The sequence below is a fragment of the Macrobrachium rosenbergii genome, chromosome 26, assembly GCF_040412425.1.
Source record: "Macrobrachium rosenbergii isolate ZJJX-2024 chromosome 26, ASM4041242v1, whole genome shotgun sequence".
Taxonomy (NCBI): domain Eukaryota; kingdom Metazoa; phylum Arthropoda; class Malacostraca; order Decapoda; family Palaemonidae; genus Macrobrachium; species Macrobrachium rosenbergii.
The window spans coordinates 28,300,852-28,316,218 of NC_089766.1; positions in this window are offsets into that span (position 1 = coordinate 28,300,852).

The following is a 15,367-nucleotide window of genomic DNA, read 5'->3' on the forward strand; positions in this document are numbered from 1 at the left end:
CCTTTGCTCTCTATCCGAATAACCATTAAACGAAACGGAAATTTTGTTGTTAATGGCAAGAAAGAGAAGTGGTTTCCATGCTCTTTTCTTCTGAGCCCTTTGGGGTCGAGTCTTATCTTTTTTCTCTTCTCATTTTATTCTTAGGCCTAAAGAAGGGTGATGGGTTGTCGTCCAGCTGGCTGAAAACTTTTTCATTTGTTTGCTGGAAGCTTCTTTTCATATGATTTATTTTATAACTGATAAGAAGAGTCGAAAGTTAAAAGATTTCATTCTTATAGCATTTTCTTTTGTGCATGAAGAAAAATATTCAAAGCAAGTTTATATGTCGGGTAACATTTACGTTGTTCTACGAAACACCTGGAAACATAGGAATGTATTTACAAGAAAATATGTAAATATATTTTTCTCTCAACGTATAAAGGAGCTGGATGTTTGCTTCTTTGCAATTTGCTTTTTCATGATTGTATTGTATGCTGAGGAAGGTATAAGTTGGTCATGAATTATGGTTTTGAATATTTACTTTGGTATCTTCCTTACGTATCTAACCGAATATCAAAGCTTAGGAGACAGGGAATCAACGCTCAACGTCACTGCTGTATATTTAACTTCAGGCTTATATCTGCTTTTAGGACATCAATTTTCAAAATGTTTTATTTTCAAAACCATCGACTTTCGATAAATTCCTTCAGTGCAATAAACTATGAATACCCGAAACCAATCGTTTACCCCCAATCAGAAGAAAAAAACAGCAAAACAAATTGAAAGACCTTTCATCTGCTTGATTTTAGTTCTCTGTAAACGAAAACTATCGTACCGGTTTTGTCTGTCCGCCTGGACTTTTTCTGTCCTTATTTTTCTGTCCGCCCTCAGGCAAGAGGGCTGCAAATTGGTATGTTGATCATCCACCCTCCAATCATCAAACATACCAAATTGCAGCCCTCTAGAGTCAGTAGTTTTTATTTTATTTACGTTTAAAGTTAGCCATAATCGTGCTTCTGGCAACGATATAAGATAGACCACCACCGGGCCGTGGTTAAAGTTTCATGGGGCGCGGCTCACACAGCATTATACAGAGATCACCGAAAGAAAGACCTATTTTCGGTGGCCTTGATTATACGCTGTACAGAAAACTCGATTGCGCCGAAGAAACTTCGGCCCATTTTTTACTTCTTTTAAGAACACTGCTACAATAGCGGAGTTAAAGCCGCCAGCGCACCTCATGCGGTATACTGTCAGCATTACTGCAGGATTTTGAAGCGTCCCTTCGACCACTCGTTGCACCTAATTTCTAAACTTTGACCTTACATTCCTGCTTCCTCTCTTCTGTCTTGCTGTCCAACCAACTACTCCCTCTTAGTGCATCTGCAGGGGTCTCTCCCAGTTTTTTTGATAGATCTCTGTACGTCATCTCATTATCTTGCTGTTCAACCACTCTAACTCCCACTTCTTACTAATTCAAGCTATTAAATAGCTCAAATACCTCAGCACTTGAGTTGGTAGCCTAAACATCAATACTGAGAGATACGGAATTGGAAAAAAATAACATCAGTTCGTCTGTGATCTTGAATTCGCATGTGAATATTTGTTGTACATAGTGTAAAGATTATCAGTTTACAATGGCATTTTCTTTCCGACGAAAACACATATATAATATTGAGTAAATAATTATCAAAAGTTTCGGGAATTTTGATATGCGAAGAGTCAGAGGAAAACACATCAGAACATTATTGATGAGGAGCACTGGTACAGAAACATACCAAGCATTTATATGAACTTCGTGGGGATCAAAATTTAAAGGATTCTTATATATCAATATACTCAGAACGATAAAGATGTAATTGCTACCTATAACAATTTTATATATTCACCATTAGGCTGTTTCCACTAACAGAGCTTCCGTCATATTCCTGCAGATGCTGCTCAATGGCGGGTGAACGTCAAGAGCAGGCTTTTCAGCAGCTCATCAACAACCCTACACATATTCCAGTAACATCCATTGCCATCTTGCACGTGCTCTACCTTCCCAGATGTCGAGGCTTTCCTTTCCAGTACGTCTTTCGACATCTAACCAAACGTTCCTCATGCTTTCTTTACTCCACCCTCCTTACGCTTTTGAATTAGGCACTTAGTTCACTGACCCATGATCCTCCATTCTTTCCATAAGACCATACCATCTCAAAGCACTTTGTTCCATCCCTTCACCTATGCTAATCTTTTTAACACTTTGCCTAAGTGCGTTCACTTTTCTCACCCTTTCATTCCTTCCCAGGCCAAAAATGCTACATAAACAATTCATCTCTTTACTTTCGACCTTATTTGTTTACATTTAACATCCACACTTGACTTCTTTAGAGGAGACTTGGCTCAACAATGCTTTCATTCATTCCTGCCATGGATTACATAGACTCTCTAGGTATCCCTCCAATCTTTTTCACATACCCTGCCTACTTCTTTTCTTTGTCCGATTTTTCATTCACATCCCCTCTGATCCTCTGATCATTGGCATTACTTACCCCGAACTCTACCATTGTTATTCTCACAACATTCATATTAAGATTCATAGTTCCACCTTTCTGGTTTTCATTGACCCTCATAACCTTATTCTTACTCACATTCTCTATTAACTTTCTCCTCTGGGAAACAATTTCAGTCTTTCACTAATTTCTGCCATTTTTCTTTATATAACCAATCAGTATTATATCATCCGTGAACGTCATCTATAAGGCCTTGCCTTCCGTTTGACTTAAGGCAGATTGGTTTTGAGTAAAACACGTCTTCTTACAAACGACTGCATTTTCCTTCACGATCAACCACACCCGACTTGGTGTGAAACACACTTACACACAAGCACATTTTCAATTTCGAACATGAGGCAAAACGAAAAACATGACAGAAACGTAATTTTACAAACGGATTTTATGACAAAGAAACATAAATAATTTCAGCATCCTTGAGTAAAATAAATAAGCATCCGACTCATAAAGAAACCACTCAGCTGCCATCTGACACCCTTCTCTCACTTCATCATTAGTTAACACTGAAATAATTTAACGGTATCTTATAAACAACACTTTTGTGCTTATTATAACTTCAAGTATATATTAAGTCATGTTATTTCACATCCATTCTTCAATCTAAATATGAATTGCCTTTTTTCTAATAACCCTTACATCTACTAACCTGAAATCTTGCATCACTCTACCCAACAATGTTAAACAGCCAAGGAGACATAATACACAATTGTCTCGCCGTAATCTATATTACAAAACAAGTCACTTTCCCTTTTACAAACATTACTTCTATTAGAAACGCTTCATTGCAATCAGCAGCATCCCCTCAACACTCGCCAAACTCACTCTCTATCAGTTCTGCAATAAGTTTCCCCTCGGTCCTTACATCCTACATGTAGGTTTTCACTTTTACACTCAAACTTTTTACATTTGATTTAATAACGTCTATAAATCAGCAGTGTTTTCGCCATATTGTTCCTTCTACCAAATGCCTTATATTTGTAATTCAAGTCCAGCCACAAACCTTCCAGGGTATAGAAGATAATGCAGAGCCTAGATAATTCTTAGTGTTCTCTGTTACCTTTATACATAAACAAGGAACAATTGTTCATCGAGCTCCTTCTTTCATTAACTTTCACTCATCTACACGTCCAGGCCTTACATATCCTGACCCACCACTCAAGCGCACTTTCGCTTCCATGCATCAACATTTCGCTCATAATCCCATTAACTCTTGTTGCCTTCTGTCATTAAAAGTGGCTTCCCCAAGCATTTTCAAACTCACAGTAACTCTTTCCACTCTTTTCTCATTAAAAATTTCCTGGAAATCTTACTCTGTCGACCCAAGATTGCATTCCCGTCAGAGAGCATCTCCTCATTTACATCTTTTATTCTGAAACCCATTTGCTAATTAATTCTTTTCTGTAATTTGTATTCTAGTAAAACAATATTCTACCTAAAACCCTTTCTCCCCTTTTTAGTTTTCAGTAAAAGAAAACTATTGTGTTTGGCCTTTGTCTGCCCATCCACACCTTTTCTGTCCACCCTCAGATCTTAAAAACTACTGAGGTTAGAGGGCTGCAAATTGGTACCTGGATCATCCACCCTCCAATCATCAAATATACCAAATTGCAGCCCTCTAGCATCAGTAGTTTTCATTTGATTTAAGTTTAAGATTAGCCATGGATCGAGCGTCTGGCGGCACTTTCCGGAGGAGTGCGACGCATCTTGGCTTAACCACATCTGGGGAGCAACTGAAGCGCTGCCGGTCTGGCCCGGTCATAGTTGAGAGCTTTATATAGCATTACATGCTGTACAGAGAACTCGATTGCCCGAAGAAACTTCACCCATTTTTTATTTGTTTTCTCTTTTGCTCTCTTACCGTCTTCTTGACCGACCTATCCACCCACCTGCAATACTGTTCATGATACATGATCTTTCTACTATATTTCAGTTGCACCCTTCTAAAATGCTATCTTTCGTCCTTCACTAAATTTCTCATTTCGTCACTCTACCACTTACGCTTTTTGTTCCCTATTTCTGCTTTAATAAAACCAAAAACACTCGTTACTGACCCAGTTGTTTAATTTCACATGCCATACATATATATCTTCGACCTACGTGCTTTTAAGTATTTTTTCTTTGTGTAGTAGTCCTCAACTAACTCACTTTTACTGGTTACCCTTGTACCACAGTTTCACCCTGGACTTTCATGTATCTAAGTTTCCGTCTCCACCAAATAAGGTCATACACACACACATACACACACACACACACACACACACACACACGGACACAATGGTGATATATATATATATATATATATATATATATATATATATATATATATATATATATATATATATATATATATATATATATATATATATATATATATATATATATATATATATATATATATAACTACTCCTTCACACCATTGCGTCCATAAAATGCTCCGCCAGCTACTTTGAACAAATACATTATCTAACAAAACCCTTTTCTTTACCGTTGCCCCTTCCTCAAAAATGTTAACTTTTTCCTTTTGAAACCTTGTGTTCCCAATAATCACGCCCTTTTAACCACATATCTATAATATCCTTTCCATTCTCATTTACTCCAGAAACATCATGCTCATCCACAACGCATGCGGGAAAAAGGGGTTTGTCATTGTTCTGAGAATCGAAAGGTTATTCTTCAACACACGGGTCATTTCCGTTGTAAGTTTCCCGTCATATTAGCTGACATGGTAAAAGAACCGTTTCCTTTAAAGGTTGATAGAATGGAAATATCCTGGGAAATTCATGCGACAAAGCAACGCGTTTTATGTGCATCTAAGAGCTTAAATGTTAGCGTCTGCGGAAACATACGATTCAGTTACAGCAGAAATACAATAGTCGAGAAAAAAGGTCAAGTACTGTAATATTGGTGTCATAACCAAATATGGAATATTTTAGTCAATAACCGTGACATTCTTTTAATATGTAAATATATAAAGTTTCAATCAAAATAAGGTTTCCCTCAGAGTAGATTCCATTGGATATTCTGTAATTGACAGTCCCATTCACACACCGGACTCTGTGAAGACCATAAATTCGTGGTTAATTGCGCGCAAAAATCCTGAGTCTGCACCGATGGATTTTGATTTAGAGAAGGAAATTCCTTCAGGGAGACATATTCTCAAGTCAAAGGATTTTCAGTTTATGTGATTCAAGACAGTGGTACAGACCGGAGTATTTCGTCACAGCCTCTTGAGGAGAGAACTTTATGTAGTAACATGCAAAAGTTACAAAAGTGATAAATCATGAGCATGCTAATTACATTATCAACAGGACTTGTTTAGGATGGAATAAGGGAATATTTAGTTACGATAAGTAAATTGATAAGCTATCACCTTGCAAACCAGCATATTTTTTTATGAAGACGTACCTTATCAAAACCATTCCTCTGAAACCTAACGAAGATAGGGTCGTCGATGTTAGGACACTTGCGACTTGCTTCATTTTGTGTAGGACGAAGGAGAAAAGTGGGGTTAATTAGTCCACCGCTGCAGCGCCTTCAACAATGAGTAACCGAACAATTAGAGCCCATAGAGCGCGGGTTCCCAGTCTGGTGCTCGAGAGCACCTCTGTGCTCTCTGATTGTCTGGCAGTGCTCTTTCGAAGTTGTTAAAATCGTACTCGTGAGTACTTACTCTTCGTAAGCCTAACTGCCAAATTTAAAGTACCCTTCGGCCTTTTTCGTTTTCTATATATATAATTGGTATTGGTATTGTATCATTAGTATGTGTGTAGATTTGGCACGTTTCATTCATGAGAGTTGGCAACCCTTCGGACGGAACGGGTGGAGAGGAGCTAAGCTGGACAAGATCAGTACGTGACAGTGATAGATGGTTTGTGACTGTCCTATTGCAAATAAGATTAATAATGGTTATCAGGACATGGGAACTTTACAATAACGTGAAGAACTTGTTACGAATAATTGAGGCATCCAGCAATAGCGGGGTATAGGTCACCGGACCATTGTTTTGAGCAATTAAGCACCAGAATGTGGTAATGCTTATATAATGTGATTCAGCCAGGACCATCTTGAACACTGCTTGAGAGTTGCTTTGACAAACGCTGATGAGGCAAATATAGAAACGCTAGCCAAAGCAGTTCAGCATCAGGGATTTCACTGAATCCGCAAACTAGCGGACAGGTGGACTTTTTTTTTTTTCTAATGCCCAAGATTTGAAATAATTAGTAAGTGTATCGCAGGAAGCAGTATTCAGGAAATAATGCTTCCTGTGAATATTATTTGTTCTCTTTTTTTCTTTGTAGTTTTCCACGTATATCACAACATGATTAACGTAATGAGGAATATAAAAGGTAATAAGAACACGTATGTTTTAGTTTGTTATTGAACAATAAAACTCTTTTAGTTGCATTTTTAGATATCAATATAATCCAACTTACGAGTTAAACATATTACCTGTGAATCATTGGTTGCCGCTGAAGTACTACAATATCTATGACAGTTATGTAAGATATGCCTGATTGGTGAATGTCAGTAACTTTGAATAAACATCCAAGCAGTAAAAAGTTCATTTTTGAGTCTTCAGTGCAAGTAATTTAATTTTTTTTTTACCTTTAAAAAAACGAAGACCAAGCCTTTCACTTACTAATTGGACTGCCTCTCAATTCCCAAACAATAAAATTATTGTGGTGCTCTCTCAGTTATCCAGAAAACAGGTGGGTGCTCATCAGCTTCTGAAGGTTGGGAACCCCCGCCCTTTGTAGAGAATTGGACACTGCCCACATTGCCTTTCAGTTGAACGGTAGTGACAATTTTTCATTACGATAATAATGATTCTTTGCCTAATGTTAGGTACAGTAATACTGAATATCATTTTTAAAAAGTAAGTAAAAATATGATGATAAAAATAGTAATTTATCGCGAAATGATCACGGTGCTACCATTATTCCACCCCACCATTACCTGATTTACTTTTTCTATGGGGCGAAATTCGTAGCATTTAATACACGCATCTGACCCTTATTTCTTCTTGGCTCATAATGTTGCCGTTCTGACATGCAGATTATGAACAAAATCAATAGGACTGGAAGCTTCAGGGGATTTTCTGGTCAGCAGGCGTAAAAGTCATTGGTCTTTGATGGAATGTTCGATCTACTGATTTAAAAATCGGCCATACCTACATATCAATCGAAAGTTAATGATTTATTGCACTTTATGACGTAACACATCTGAAAGAAATACAGCTGTTTCTATTTCTGCTGGAATTTCATCGATTAATACCGAAAGAACTGTATGAGAAACATCAACTTTTGCTTTCCATCTGATAATGGTTATTGAATAATGAAAAGCAAAAGTATGCGATACGACAACTGCGTGCATAAAATCTCACGTAATGGATATAGACAGACAGAGAGAAGTTAATGCTTGCAACGGAATGCAAAATGCATGGGCATGAAAGCTGTGTATATTTAAATATTTGTTGATATCTGGTAATACAGAAGTGGAATTCATAGTTTAATAGCCACTATGCATGAACTACTCATGTTTCGCTCCAATGATGAGAATGGTACGATTTTGAAGCTTATCGCGTATGTTAATGGCAGATAAATTCCAAAATTATTTTGAAAGCTAAAAGTGTTATTGCCAAGAAATGAACTTTTAAATGTATATGGTCACCATGAAGTCGATGAAATGTCATATTAACATGTTTTCGTTCGTAAAAAATCAAGGGGTACGAATTAGAATGATTTGTCCTAACAGGTGACTATAAAAGGGGTTGCAAATATGACTTTGTAAGGAGCAATTGCTTTAAAATAAGTTATATATTTTGTTGAAATTATGACCCAAATAACTGTCTCAGGCATCTATAGTTGACGTATCAGTAAGTTCATTAATAAATAAATCTCGAACCAGAGAGATCTGAGTAACTTTTTGTTTTTCAAGAACAGCCGACTTTATTTTATTGCAATATATAAATGATGAAACGATGAGAACCTCCTGATTATCAATGAATATATGAGAATGGTAATAGAAAACAGAATGAACGCAAGCTTCCATGGGAGAGCAAAAAAGTTATCATTTTGTGAGAATGTCTCGCGAAAAGGAAATCTTGATTGAAGCTGAAATATCGTTGGAAAGTTAGTACTGTGAATTTCTCGATACAATGGTACCCAACAGATATTTTTTTTTTAAATATTACTGCAGCTGATGATGATGGTGCATTTAATAAATACTTAGACCTTTTACATAACAATTTTAAGCTTTGTTTTATAGATTTGCCGACTGCATAAACCTTGACGCTACAAGGAGTGTTTCCTCTTACTAGAAGAGAAAGAGGAAAGGTATTTTCTTCTGCGAACATCCGACCTGAATATATCGAAAGCTAATGAAATTCCATTTCTCTCTGCGAAGGCTTTTGGGGGAAAAAGCCATCCTTTTCCTTACCTTCAGGAGGTGAGCTCGTGCTCTCTCTCTCTCTCTCTCTCTCTCTCTGTTGAAAAGGAAGAAATGCGGAATGTTTCATCCCGAGTTCACAAATAAGTGAATCCACCGTCCGCTGCTATTTCCTTCCAACTGACTTTTGTGTCGATACCTCCTGAAATCAGGAACATATAACAATGGCATTTCATTCCCCCACCCTTGTAAGTTGGCATCTTAAATCGTTTTGAATGAAAATTTATTAATGTTATTTGTGTAAATTGACGTTTACATCTAATAGCAATCAAATAAGCATAGACTCGATATATGCTTCACGGTTTATGAGATTTAACATTACAGTATGTGTACTGTATGTTGGATCTGTATATTACAACAATATTGCAATTCTGGAAAACAACAAGAAGTTTGTACATCTGTAACAAAGATGTGGGGCTACAAACGAAAAATCGGGAAGACACCAACTGTATGAAATATTTTGCCAGTTTAACCAGTGTTTTACTTGATAATTCAAAAGCAGTCAAAATATCCAAGATGTTGAGCAAATGAATTTATCAGCATAAATTTGACATCCTTTGTATAAAAATACCTCCTATTTAAACTAAATAGAAGTGTGGCTCTTGTTTATTCAAATAGGTTGAAAACAGGGCATTAGCAATTCGGACACAAAAGGCATAAAAGAATTAGGAAGCTAAGTACTGTGTACCTGAGATTTTTCCTGGGCAGGCGCCTAGCGCTCAATATACCAGCGACTTTTACCCAACTTCCCAACCCATCAGCTCTCGAAATGCTAACATTTCATATATATATATATATATATATATATATATATATATATATATATATATATATATATATATATATATATATATATATATATATATATATATATATATATATATATATATATTATATATATATATATATATATTCCATTTTTTGTTGCAAATGTTTTGCAAACACAGGAAAGAAGAATGACATAAGGGTACTGGGTTAGAAAGAAAATTTAACACTTGTGAATGAAAAAGTAAGTATATGAAAAGATATTAATCTCGTAAACACCTATGAAGATAACTGCTTTTCAGTACACAATACTCAATTTGAGCTCAGACGTTCCACTCTCTTCATCTTATTTCCTAGAAGCTTCAGTTATCTTCTTCAGTATTCATCGAATTTTGAGAGCTTTTACTTGAAATTTTGATTACCTGATGGTTTTGATGTCGAATTCATTAAACGTAATGTCCAAGATGTATGCCAAAAAACTTCGTTTCATCATTATATGATATTAATTGTTTTCCACCATCTGAACTATCTTCAGGGGAGGACTTCCTTCAGGGAATTCCTACTGAAAGCTAGACCAGTAACATACTAAACTCTTGCTTAGCTTTCTATACCGTAGACCTTTCTCCATGCATAAAAATACAAAGTGTTCCACCGTGCCTCTCTGATTCTTTGGCAGCTGTCATACATTTGCATAAAATTCAATTATTTGCTGAATTTCTGATGTCGATTTCAGCAAAATGTGAGTAATAGAAGAAAATCAACTAATTTTCTCACGTACTTTCTCTCATGCATGTCTGTCTGTCTGTCTCTGGTGCACTTGTGGCCAGTAAAGGAAATAATGACAATTTGTACAACTCAGTCAGTGAATGCCGAGACCACAGAACAACACTTAGTCAAACTTATAGTCAGTGATTGTCAAACTCTTAGCCAAGAATATATATCAAGCAGAGAAAACAAATCCTTTATGGATTTTTTACCACAATATTCCATAGTTTATCCAGTTGTTGATTTCTTAGGAGTTACCATATATTACGTCAGTCAGTCCAGTTCTGAGGTTTAAGAATATTAACTCAGCGGTCTCTTTAATCTATAAATACTAGTAATACTAGCTCTCGAAGACATACAGTCTTCCTCATAAGGTACCAATACACTGAGGAGATGACAGCTACACCCTGACCTATAGCTGTCAACATCTGTTATTTTCCCTTTTCTAATCCCTGGATGACCTTCCCATTGCTCTTCAGCTACCCCTGCCCTTCCCTGCAGTCTTCCTGCTCTTCTTGGCTGTAAGCTTAATCCTTCGTTGGTCTGGATTATCCCCTTACTGTCCATTTTTGTATTTTGTTTTGTGTATGTTCTTCTTAAGACTCTGGTATATAATTTCAGAAGCGATCTTGTCCTCAGAAGGATTACCCATATTGCCTTTCATCAATTTTTCATAGCAATTGATGAGGTCGTTTTCTTGTTGTTGTATATGAAATCTGGTTTTTCCCAGTTGGTCTTGTGATTATGATTCCAGCAGTATTTAGGCAGAATCGATGCTTGCCTGTGGCAGCGGATGTTCTGCTCAAGCTGGCTTGCTCCGTCCTTGCCTGATTTGCCCCTCTGACCAAATTTATTTTACGCAATTGTTGCAAAAGGGGAGAAGAGGGTCGTGGTCTACCTAGTACCTTGTGACAATTGTGATAAAGTGTATTTTGGTCAGAGTGGCAAATCGCGCAAGGAGAGAGCAAGCCAGCATAAGCAGAACATTCGCTACCACAATCAAGCCTAGGCACAGGCAAGACATTGTTAGAGTCAAAACCACAAGCTCAATTTAAAAGAAAAAAAAATTCATATACAACAAAAATAAAAAATAGAGGGTGAGCAAAACGATGAAGGGCAACATATGTAGCAATTTTAAGGACAAGACTTCTTCTTAGATTATATACTAGAGTTTTAAGAAGAATATAAACAAAAAGATGGGAAGGAAGGGATAACCAAGATCAACGAAGGATTAAGCATACGGTCGAGGAGTTCAATAGGACTTCAGGGAAGGGCAGGATGGGGTGTACATCAACGGGCAGGTCATCCCAGGGATCAGAAAAATGAAAACAACAGATGTGAGGGGAGCACCTATATACCTGATTTGTAGCTGTAATCTTCCTCAGTGCATCGGTACCTCATGAAGAAGATTGTATGTATTCGAAAGTTAGTGCTTGGTAAATTGTACTTTGTAAATTAAAGAATCTGCATTTTAAACTGTCCCGTTTCATTGTATCCTAACATGAGTAGTAGGAATATATATATATATATATATATATATATATATATATATATATATATATATATATATATATATATATATATATATATATATATATATATATATATATATATATATATATAATATAAATATATATATATATATATATATATATATATATATATATATATATATATATATATATATATATATATATATATATATATATATATATATATATATATATATATATATATATATATATATATATATATATATATATATATATATATATATATATATATATATATATATATATATACCATATATATATATATATATATATATATATATTTTATATATATATTATATATATATATATATATATATATATATATTCAGCTACAAACGTCCTTTAATATCCAATTCACTCTACCTCGAAAGTAATATATTTTTTCATATATGTTACCGAAGGAACATTTTTAGTTGATAATAAGTCCACCGATCCCGTGGGATGAACCAGCGACGGAGATTGTTTCAGGACTTTGTTGTGACACACTAACCAGTCGGCCACATAGGTATAAATTAAGTACCATCTCCCATCAACCCACATGTCGAATGCTCAGGTGTTTTGCGTTTGGAACTGATACCACCCACCTCTGCCAATTGACGTTAGTGCGTTTGTCACGTTCAATAAACAAGCCATATGATGACTATTCATCACATCACCGTAATTCATATACAATCCAGAAAGCTACAAACGTCCTTTAATACCCAATTCACTCTACCTCAGTAATATATTTTTCATATATGTTGCCGAAAAATTTTAGTTGATAATATGTCCACCGTCCCGTGGGATCGAGACCAGCGACGGACGAGGAATCAGGAGGATTTTTTGACACACTAACCAGTTGGCCACAAGAGGTATAAATGAATACCATCTCCCTATCCAACCCCCGTCCGAACTCAGGTGTTTTGCGTTTTGGAAGCGATATTTCCCATATCTTTCATGTTGATGCCGTTGAAAGTGCGTTTTGCCGTTTTGCGTAGGATATGATTATGACTATTTATCACATCATTTTGATTCATATACAATCAATAGCAAACGTCCTTTAATATCCAATTACTCTACCTGAGTGAAATAATATTTTTTCATATATGTTACCGATTGGAGGAATTTTTAGTGTGGCCGACTGGTTAGTGTGTCACTGTAGTCCTTTTCCTCGTCCGTTGCTGGTTTCGATCACGCCAGGATCGGTGGACTTATTATCAACTAAAAATTTCTTCGGTAATATATATGAAAATACATTTTTCGAGTAGAGTGAATTGATATTAAAAACGTTTGTAAATTAATGATGATGTATATGAATCACGGTGATGTGGTTTTAAATAGTCAATTCTGGCTATAATTACAAACGTCGATACACGGTCAACATGGCAGAGGTGGGTGGATATCGCCTAAATATGAAAACACCTGAGTTCGACGGGGTGGGTTGATGGGAGATCCCAGTATTCATTTATACCTCTTGGGCCGACTGGTTAATGTCACTGTAGTCCTGATTCCTCGTCCGTCGCTGGTCTGATCCCACGGGACGGTGGACTTATTATCAACTAAAATATTCTCGTAACATATATGAAAATATATTACTGTTTATGAATTGGATATTAAAGCTGACGTTTTGTAGCTTAAGATTGATGGATATATGAATTACGGTGATGATAAATTTCATATGGCTACGATTCACGACAAACGGATTTACACGGTCAACATTCTGGCAGAGGTGGGTGATATTTCTATATCCAACGCAATAAAACACCTGAGTTCGATATTTGGGTTGATGGGAGATGGTATTCATTTATACCTCTCTTGTGGCCGACTGGTTAGTGTGTCACTGTAGTCCTGATTCCTCGTCCAGAGTTTTTTTGGATTTTTTCATCCCAGCGGACGGGTGGCTTATTATCACCTTTAAAATTCTTCTTCAACATATATGAAAATATATTACTTAGGTAGAGATGAATTACATATTAAAGGGACGTTTGTAGCTTTCTATTGTATATGAATCACGGTGATGTGATAAATAAATAATATGGCTACGTGCGACAAACGCACTACACGGTCAACATGGCAGAGGTGGGTGGATATCAGGATTTTATGTGTAAACACCTGAGTTCGACAGGTGGGTTGATGGGAGATGGTATTCATTTATACCTCTCTTGTGGCCGACTGGTTAGTGTGTCACTGTAGTCCTGATTCCTCGTCTGTCGCTGGTTCGATCTTTCACGGGACGGTGGACTTATTATCAACTAAAAATTGGCCCCTTCGGTAACATATATGAAAATATATTACTTCCGAGTGTAGAGTGAATTGGATATTAAAGGACGTTTGTAGCTTTCTGATTGTATATGAATCACGGTGATGTGATAAATAGTCATATATATATATATATATATATATATATATATATATATATATATATATATATATATATATATATATATATATATATATATATATATATATATATATATATATATATAGCTTAATGATAAATAATATTGCCAAGACCAGGAAGAACATTCTTTATTACAAGCTTTCGAGGTATAAAAACCTCATCATCAGGCTGAAAAAACCGACAAGGATGAGAATCAATAAAATTACAATAAAATGAATTGTCATAATAAATCTTCAGCAAAAATACTAACGAAATATAAAATGAACAAGTAAATACAAACTAAAGGGTGAGACGTAAAATAACGAAAAATTAAAAACACAAACATAAAAATATGAAAAATAAAACTATAGTGAAATGTAAACAAACTACCACTCACAAAGTAAAATATTTAACGACCTAATTGAGTACCTACTATGAAATTACACGATAGCTAGTTGAATACCAGACGAGTTGTTGTTCAATTCCGGCTTCATCTTTTTAATAGTCAGCGACTCTGAAATTAAAAGGTCCAGTCTGTTTGAACAAAAGACAGTACCCGAAAATCCAGGTCAGTGAAAGGATGGTCCTGTGCTAAACTGTGTTCTCTAATGGCAGAAAAGGTGGTTTGTAAAGGGAAACCTAGTTCTAACAGAAAGACCTCTGTGTTCCAAAATTCTGTGTCTGAGCCAGCGGGAACTAGATCCCACGTATCGCAGACCACACTGCGAACAAGTGAACAAGTAAACGACACAGGAATTAAGGTCCACAGGCAGAGTAGGCTTCTCTCTCAAAAGTGATCTTATTGTAAAGGATTACAGAAAACAAACCGGAAACTGATTTGAGGGAAACAATGCTTAAGTATTTCTTGTAACTTTTTCGGACCATATAGCTACTATGACCAAGGTAAGGCAATTTAATGTACTTTACATCTTTACTAGCAGTAC